At 45.2% G+C, this 9,888-nt stretch overlaps 1 pseudogene; it reads right to left on the reverse strand.

The window, feature by feature from the left end:
- Nucleotides 1-641: 641 nt before the first annotated feature.
- Nucleotides 642-8,455, reverse strand: LOC115600056 (annotated as a pseudogene).
- Nucleotides 8,456-9,888: the final 1,433 nt, after the last annotated feature.

Consider the following 9,888-nt stretch of genomic DNA (forward strand, 5'->3'; position numbering starts at 1 on the left):
CAATGGAAAAGTCACAGGCATGCCTAATTCACGTGAAACTTTTATTGTTTGCATCAGGGATGAAAACGCAGAACCTTTTCCAGAGCCTCCCCCTCCCTCCACAGCACTTCTCTCTCAGCTCTGCCTATGGGGTGCAGTCACAGTGGCACTGGCAGCTATTGAAGGAGTGTGTGTGGGGGAATAGGTCTGGCTCCTTTTCAAGATCTATTAACCCTGGATCAAAAGGGACCTCATTCCTTGAAGACACAAAGTCCTCTATTGAAAACCTTTGATGTGAAGTTTCAGAGTCAGTCAACAATGCATCAGTCATAGCAGGTATATCAATAAGAACAGTCTGTATTACTGCATCATGACAAAGCAGTTTGGCCGTGGCGGGCGTGCCCTCTGTATTAAAGACAAGCAGCTTGTCCATGGCTCCCGTGTCTTCCGTTGAAAATGACATGAAATTTTTTTTTGATCTTTTACTTATGTCCAGCATTCTAAGACTGCCCTGCTTCTCAAGCAACAATCAGATAGAATTAGTGAGTGAGTTGGGCAGGTATATAATAAGCTCACAGCAGTCTGTAGTGGAACAAAGCAACCAGATGCCTCTAATTGCCGAGGAGTGGGTGTGAGCTGGTATGAAGTCCACCTGTGCCTAGTTAGGGTGGTTTCACGCAGCAGCTGGAGCCACCCATCTCGGAGGCATGGGTCATCGGCATCTTCACATTACTTTTGGTCTTTGGAGCAGGTACTTCTTTTTCTTCCTCCGGCCCGATGTCCGAGAGAAATTTGGCTATGGAACGATGCGCTTTTTCTCTCATGCCCTTGATGCCAAGGCTGTTGTCCCTTAAACCTAGGAACGCCTTTTGGGCTTTTTCATTCTCGGGGGGGTAGCGGAGGTGCTGTTAGGACTACACCGGGTTCTGCCTCAGGTGGTGGTGTTTTATTATCAAGGATGCCGTTTGGTGGGACTGCCGCTATCGCGGTGATGGCAGCTTTCGCCTCAACTTTTATCTCTTTTAAAGCATTAATCACCACCTCCCAGGTAGCATCTACTCTAGTTATATTTCTGCAAATTTCTTGATCATGGAGGTTATTCAATAAGTCACAAACCTCTTTCCAGAGTTCCCGCGCAGCAACAGCGGATGGGGAGTAGGAGAGTCCTTGCTCGACTGGGGTGCTTGATCAAAGTCCCATCTTTTTTCTTTTTCCTTGGCTAATTAGTAGTGTTGAAGGAAGGGTAACGGATCTTCTTACCCGAAAACTCAGGTCTTCTGCTAATTGCAGCACACGCTAGATTGGATCCCTTTTTCTGGATTCGTCAGAACACGGGCTAGACCAAAGTCTATGCCCGCATTCTGCACCAAATGTTGCGAAACGAACCTTTCTTTAGGGATCGGCACCTCAAGGTCTAACTAGGTGTTGCAATAGAGACTTGTGAGCTGTGCTCTAAGTATATCACTCACAAAGTGGAACTAGCGTAGATTGGTCTGTTAGCTCAGAGAGCTACAAACCTCTCTCTTGAGTAGCCAAAGAGTGAGCTAGTCTGTGGGTGTGAGCCTCACCTTTTATTGGCCCCCTAGTCCTGCTCGTGCTCAATAGGGGGCCTGCCCTACCTAGGCACAGGTGGACTTGATACCAGCTCACACCCACTCCTCGGCAATTAGAGGCATCTGGTTGCTTTGTTCCACTACAGCAGTCATTAGCATTCTCCAGGTTATCAGATGATCTGGTGAAAAGTCTTGACCAGCGTCCCATGACCTTGTCAATGTGTCACCAACTTGTGTGCCATTTGACCCTGGGGGTCAGGTGAAAAGTAAAAATGGGACCGAGAAGCAAAACCAAAAGCGAGTGAAAAGACCACCAGAATTATCGGAGGACCCAGAGAGAGAGAAGCCAGTGAACACAGGCGAGGAATCTTAGAATGCAAACTCCCCACCTCGAGCCCGCCTGCCACAGCTCCCGACTGCTCTGCCTTCCTTTCCACCTCGGAAGCCTGATATATCTTCTTGACCACAGTTGCCTTCAATTAATCCTCTGCTTCACCTGTCAACACCATCAGTGCCTGCTATAGAGCAACAACCAAGGAAAGAACTGGGACTCGGAGACAAGCAACCAAGGGAAGTGCTGAAGAAACTGAAAGAATTGGAGACCAAGGATGAGTATACCCCTGAAAAAAAACTAGTTTTTGCTCCGGGGAACATTGCGAACAACCCAGGGGCACTAATCCATTTTTACCCCCTGATCCGTTCCCTATTCCGGCTCATACTTCCCTTAACCCTTTAACACCCACTGCTCCACCTCTTCCAGATCCAACATGGGGAGGGGAGGGTGGTGGAGGTATAGTGGGGGGGTGTGGTAGTGTGTATCCAGTAACTAGATGGAAGGGAATTATTCAAAATGCTATAGTTGAAGGAGAAATGGTTCCCAATATGAGTCCGATGGTTTTCCAGTGATTGTGGGACCAGGAGGAGGAGGTCAATGGGTTGCATTAGATTGGAAAATGATAAAAGAAGCCAAAGCTGCCATTGCGCAGTACGGTTTGAAATCGGTTTGAGTCATTTACTCAATCTCCTTTGCAACATCTTTTTACTGCTAAATTGTTGACGTCATATGACACAAAAATGCTCATTGATACTCTGTTAACTCCTTCTCAACAACTGCAATTTCATCATAAATGGTAAATGCTATGCGAAAATGCAGCTGTGATTCCTAGACAGAACACCGATGCATTACACGGGGTGCAAGCACAAATGTTACTGGGTGCTTGTCCTTTTGTATGTGCATATTTTCAGGCATGGTTTCAAACTGAAGTGTTACAACTTTCACAAGAATTGGCGTATAAGGCTTTGCAAACTGTACATGATCCTGCACAAGCAAATTTTCTTTTACAAATATTAAACAGAGGAGAGCAGAGTCATATTCAAAATTTGTGGATCACTTATATTGAATGGTAATATCACATCTGGATTTGTTAGAAGAGATGAAAACAAAATTTTTTGATATGTTAGAATATGACAATGCTAATGAAAAAACTAAATGTGCATTAGGACTACTCCCAAAAAGGTGCTACAGCAGCCCAATTGTTAGAAGCTGCTTAAGATAAAGATGCTTAAGGACCATCACTGCAATACAGTTTTCAATATTGATGTATATTGTGGTGCATGGTACACTGGTGTTTCACACAGAGATAAAAAACTTGGTTGGTAATTATACTTGCAGTTTTGGTTTGGGAAATTGTACCACTTCATTTTATTTTAGGCTAATTTCACCAGATTTTAGTAGCAATATCGTTTCATTGTTGAATCTTCTAGTAGATGTTGTTAATTTTTCTTATATATTGGTGAGAAGTAAGACAAAACAAAACAAAACACAAAAAACGCAGTTATGAGAATGAGTTTGCCTTTTAGGAGGCTGAAAGTTGCTGCGTAGAGTAAGAGTTGCTCCTGATACAGAGAGCACCCCCCACTCCTGCCTCCGCAGATGCTTCTCGCCCCCCCGCACACACTGCTGCTGCTCAGAAAATGAGCCATGTTGCAGACACCACAGCAGAGAAAAAAAGTGTGTGTGTGTGTGTGTGCCTTTGCTGTTTATAGGCTTGGAATTCTGTCTCTAAACAATTTTATTAGGCCTTTTTGGGCTTCAATTTGGCAACCATGGAGGAAACCAGGACTCCACCATGCCGTGACCCAGGAGGGGTTTGGGGACGCTTTGGGGGCCCCCCGATGAATTTTTGTCGCGTAAGCCTCCTCTACCCCCTTGGCTCTATGCGGCAGTGGACACCTGACCTTCCTCATACTAAAAAGGTGTTTAAGTCCTTCCACTGCAGTGTGAAATGTGCTTTTCGTATTGTGTTGTATTGATAACAGGCTTTTGTTAATGTGGTAATTCATGTGATCGTTTAGATGTTGATTATGGGATCCTGTGGGAAAACAGTCTGTGGAGGCTTAAGAATTCCATGTGCACATCAATATGATTGTATGAAATCGTTTATTAACAACTTGCACTCACTTATATAGAGAAGTCTTGTTTAAACCATCTTATCATGCAGGTGGCTTTGTATTCCAATTACACATTACAAAGATTCTTCTCACATAATTATTTTCCTCTTCTGTTGCCAATTAAGTTATCTCTTTCCCATTAGCTCATTCTCAGAAAGCCTCTAACAAGGCCTCAGTAACCATTAACCCAAAGTGGCTTAAATTTAAGTCAGGATTGCTCACAACCTGTATATTTCTGAACTGTTTCCCCAACAGGATCCCTCATCTATATGTTTATTGTTGATTTTGCTATTCTGTTGCACTGCTAAGCAGATGACCTTAACTTCTGGTATTTTAACACAGATGCTAAAAGATGTAGATAGTGTCAGACATGCAGTTTTACAAAGTCGTGCTGCCACTGACTTTTTATTGTTAGCTTTTAGGTTATGTTGGTGAAGACTTGAATAGAGTGTATTTGCATAAATTTATCTGATCATTCAGAGTCAATTCACAATAAAAAATGATTGATTAGGATAACATGAAAAAATTAACTGTTGCATATACTGAGTTAAATGAATGGTTAAATCGTTTAAGGGTATGGGGATAACTTAGAGATTTAATTAGACAAGGTTTATCAGTTATATTTGTTATTACTGGTTTTGATTATTTAAAAAAAAAAAAAAAAAAAAAAAAGGCAGAGTGAGATGTCAAGACATCGCCTGGGTGGACCCAGGACAGATCATTTTGCCCCTTATGCAAGACTATTTGGTTTGGCTGCTGCAAATTTCAACGGACCTGCAAATAGCCTTGGCATAGTTTGGTGGGGAAATAACGAATTCTTACCCCTCATATCGCTTGTTACCACTTTTACCTAACATGCAGTGAGAGTCATGTAGTTTTTTGTCTGACAGTCCAGTGGACGACATAACGGTCTTTACGGATGCTGAAAAAAAAATCCCGTAAATCTGTTGTTACCTGGGAGGAGACGCCTGGGCAATGGAAAGAACATTTAATTCAAGGGAAGTCATTTGACTCTTTGCAAACCCTTGAAGTTACCACGGTTATTTGGGTTTTTGAAACATGGAATAGTACTGCTGTCAATATAGTCTCTGATTCACTTTATGTAGTAGGTATTGTTTTGAGAATGTATCATGCCATTTTGAAGGAAATTTCGAATAAGCATTTGTATTTCTTATTGCAGAAGTTATTGAGACTCTTAGCAGAAAGAGAACATCGTTATTTTATCACTCATATCCGGAGTCATCTTAGTGACCAAGGTTTGGCTATCGGTAATAAGCGAGCTGACCATTTAGTTGCACCAGCATGGACTGGTCCTTCTGTTGATGTTTTTTCACAAGCTCGACAATCTCATGCATTTTTTCATCAATCTGCTAAAGTGCTAGCGAAGCAGTTTGATTTACCTCTGGGGGATGTCCAGGGAATTGTGAAATCTTGTCCTGATTGCCAAAAGGTTGATCTTGGTATTAGAATGGGAGTCAATCCTAAAGGTTTAAAATCCTTGGAACTGTGGCAAACGGATGTCACTCATGTACAACAGTTTGGACGCTTAAAATATGTGCATGTTGTTATAGATACTTTTTCTATGGCCGTTTGGGCCTCTGCTCAGACTGGTGAGGTAACGAAACATGTTATCAGACATCTATATGTATCCTTTGCTGTTCTTGGAGTACCTCTTTCCATTAAGACGGATAATGGCCCCGCTTATTCTTCTGCTCGTTTTCGACAGTTTTGTGGATAATGGGGTATTCACCATGTTACTGGTATTCCTCATAACCCTACGGGTCAAGCAGTAGTGGAACGTTGCCATTCGGTACTAAAGACACTCCTTGAAAGACAAAAAAGGGGGGAGGAAGGGAGTCCTCCTCAGGACCGGTTAAGTAAGGCTGTATAGGCCATGAACTATTTACGCCTTACAGGAGAACATACAGAACCTCCGATACTGATTCACCAAAAAGCTTTAGCAGACTTTGCTTCGGAACCTTCCCACAAAATTTTGGTGGAATTCAAGAATTCCATCACTGGACAATGGGAAGGGCCGGCAGAGGTGAAATCGACTGGTCGAGGTTATATGTGCTTACTTACAGGTACTGGAGTGCGTTGGGTACCGAGCAGATGGGTTCGACCATGGAAACAAATGCCTTTAATGTGGATTCACAGTGATAATATTTCTGATACAAGTATTTGGTTTGGGAGATTGTATTGATTTATTCTATTTCAGGCTGATACCACCAGAACTGCTGTGGAGAGAAAGAAACTTCCCCCTCCCAGACTCTTTCCCCCGCGGCTGCTTTTCAACCCCCCTTCGTGTGGCTGGTGATTGCTGCCAGCAAGTCTGCTGCAGCCTCTGCCCCCACAGATACTGTAGCTGTGAGCCCTGCTGGGAGGGGGGGAAAGGACACCACATAGCCTCATTAAAAAAAAAAAAAAAAAAAAAAAAAAAGAAGTTTCTCTAATGCCTTCTGAAAGGTATGAAGAAGAAGTGGGAAATATTTTTACATTGTTCTGGGCATCAAATGTCCAGGTCTAGATCTTGGTAGGCAATAACTTGAGGGTTACCTGCTGCTAGTGATATTTCTTTTCTTTGACAGGAGATTTTAGCTATCCATGACATAGAATTTTTGTAGAAGTATGTTATTTTTGCCTTTGTATTAGTATATTTGTTATTATTGTTTTTTGCATTATTGGTATGTTATTGCTTTTGTATTAGTATGCTTTTTATGACAATATATCATTAGCATGTTATCTTACGTAATGAAATAAGTCAGAATTGCTCAAAAAACAAAAAGGGGAATATGTTGGTGAAGCAGTTCAGAAATATACAAGTTGTGAGCAATCCTGACTTACTTTAGCTTAGGCCACATTGGGTTAATGGTTATTGAGGCCTAGTTAGAGGTTTTCTAAAAATGAGCTAATGGGAAAGAGATAACTTAATTGGCAACAGAAGAGGAAAATAATTATGTGAGAAGAGTGGTTCCGTGAGAATGGAATGTGTAATTGGAATACAAAGCCACCAGCATGATATGATGGTGTAAACAAGGCTTCTCTATATAAGTGAGTGCAAGTTGTTAATAAACGATTTCATACATTCATATTGATGTGCACATGGAATCCTTAAGCCTCCGCAGATATTTTTCCCACAGTAAGCTAAAGAAATTGGTGCTACAAGATATGCATACTGACAAGATATGTCTCTGTGTCAAAGAATACAAGAAGAGACACGTAATAAGAAATGTCAGAGATAATGAAAATGATATTTGTGAATATTAGAAAAAGTAAAAAAGAAAAAAACCCAACAAAACACATCTACAACAAAACAAAATAAATATAGCTGGAAGTCAGTTTGTCCTTTAAAGAGTTTTGTGATGAGTGAACTGCAGAAGAAGTCAGTCAGTTCCAAACTTTTGAAAACAATCCAATCATCAATTTCCTCAGGGCATTCTTGAGCTCCTGGTTCCTCATGGTGTAGATGAGGGGGTTCACTGCTGGAGGAACCACCAAATTCAGAAATTACACCACCAGGTCCGGGGCTGGGGAGGAGATGGAGGGGGGCTTCAGGTAGGCAAAGATGCCACTGCTGAAAAACAGGCAGATCACGGCCAGGTGAGGGAGGCACATGGAAAAGGCTTTGTGCTGTCCCTGCTCAGAGGGGATCCTCAGCACAGCCCTGAAGATCTCCACATATGAAACCACTATGAAAACGAAACACCCTAAACCTAACAAGCAACTTAATACAAGAAGCCAAATTTCTCTGGCGTAATCAGAATGAGAGCAGGAGAGCTTGAGGATCTGGGGGACTTCACAGAAGAAATGGTCCAGGGCATTGCCCTGGCAGAGGAGCAGGGAAAATGTATTGGCTGTGTGCAGCAGAGCAGTGAGAAACCCAGGGCCCCAGGCAGCTGCTGCCATGTGGACACAAGCTCTGCTGCACAGGAGGGTCCCATAGTGCAGGGGTTTGCAGATGGCCACGTAGCGGTCGTAGGATATGATGGTCAGGAGACAGTACTCAGCTTTGATGAAGAAGACAAAGAAGAAGATCTGTGCAGCACATCCCTTGTAGGCGATGTCCCTGTTGTCCCAGAGGGAATTGGCCATGGCTTTGGGCAGAGTGGTGGAGATGGATCCCAGGTCGAGGAGGGAGAGGTTGAGGAGGAAGAAGTACATGGGGGTGTGGAGGCGGTGGTCACAGACGATGTTGGTGATGATGAGGCCGTTGCCCAGGAGGGCAGCCAGGTAGATGCCCAGGAAGAGCCAGAAGTGCAAGAGCTGCAAGGAAACTTCTCTGGAAAATCAAAGACAGCTTCCGTATCTTCTTTTCCTAGCACATCCACACACACTTTTCTAACAGATCTTCCTTCCGCTCTATGGTTGGATCTCTGACTGCAGCTGGCTGAATGTGTAGTGAGGAGCAGAAACTCTGTGCGATGGCTGCTACAGAGTCACATCTGATCTCACCTGTGAGCACACGAGATCATGGAGTCAGGGGCAACACTAGAAGTCAACTTAATCTTATCAAAGCAGTGATAAAAAAAAGGGGTCATCACCATCTACATTCTCAGTTCTACGAAACTGGGGTGGCAGAAGGCAGATTCAGAGGGGTTTGGGTTTTTATTTCAGATCCCCCCATCTCTCCTGGGGAATGTTCTTGGATGTCTCAAACCCTCAGCAGTTCTGCTGCACTCGGGGAGAACAGAGCAAGGCAAGAGGATTGCCTGTGGCTCCATGCAGAGAAAGGGGAGCTGGTCTGATGAAGGGAGGGTAAACTCCTCCCCAGCCTCACAGAGGGCACTGCCCAGAGCTCCAGAGGGCAGAGGGAAGATGGACACCTCCTTGCCATGGGCACATCTGCTGCCTGGAGCTGTTTCCTTGGCCCTGTCGCACTTCCTTCCCCTGCTCACAGGGCCCAGCCTAGCCCCTGGGTGCCCAGCTCTTCCCTGCAGCCACTCAGGGGGTCCAGCAGATAAAGAACAGGGCACACACACCCTGAGGACAATGGAAAAGGGAAGCTGAGCTGAACTGAGCTGAGCTGCTGGGGGGTGGAGGCACTTCTGGAGGTTCCTAGTCCCCCTCCAGGTGATGCTTGAGGAGTCTAAGCCCCTGCTCTCCCCTGCACAGCTAAGTTTCCATCCCCCTAAGCTGAGCCAGAGACAAGTTGTAAAAGAGCCTAAGGACAGCTGAGGCTGGAGCAGGAAAGCCCTGCCTTGAAGGGACCCCTGAAAAGTCCCCTCAGAAATATTCTGGGCATCAGATGGAGCTGTGAGCAGCCCTCAGCAATTCAGCCCTCTCTCAACAGCACCAGGATCCTGCCCCGTGCTCCCTGTCTCCTGCCAGCCACAGCTTCTGCCAGCACCAGGGAGCTCCCCGGGAAGGCTCTTGGTAGGCAGGCAGGCAGCAGAGTCCCTGCCCCAGCACACAGCCCCTGGGCTGCAGGATCCTGCTCTGAAGGACAGCCCTGGGCACCCCTGCCTGCACACACACCCTCACTCCTCTTCACAATTCCCCTTCCACCTCCAGCCCCTTCCCCCCTTACAGCTCCCATCAGCTCTGGCTCTGCAGCTTTAGGAGATGCCTCCAGGAACTGCACCAGCTTCACTGCCCTGCACCAGACACTCACCATGTCAGAAGCTGGGAAGGTTCTCCTCCACTGAGCTGGCACTCATCCCCTCCATCTTCCCCCCCTTGAAGCTCTCTCTGCCTTCCTCATCTCCCCCAGATACCCTGGCAGTGCCCTCAGCCCTGCTGCGCTCTGCAGAGGACCTTTTCCGCCCTAGAGCTGTCTCTCTGCAGCACTGCCCACTTGCCAGAAGCTTCCTCCATCCCAGGAGCTCAGCTCACAACTGTCAGGAGCCCTCTGGGGTGTTGATGCTGAGCCCAGGACATTTGCTCAACAGGCAAGGAGAGGAAGCAG

This window comes from Calypte anna, chromosome W (genome assembly GCF_003957555.1).
Source record: "Calypte anna isolate BGI_N300 chromosome W, bCalAnn1_v1.p, whole genome shotgun sequence".
Taxonomy (NCBI): Eukaryota; Metazoa; Chordata; class Aves; order Apodiformes; family Trochilidae; genus Calypte; species Calypte anna.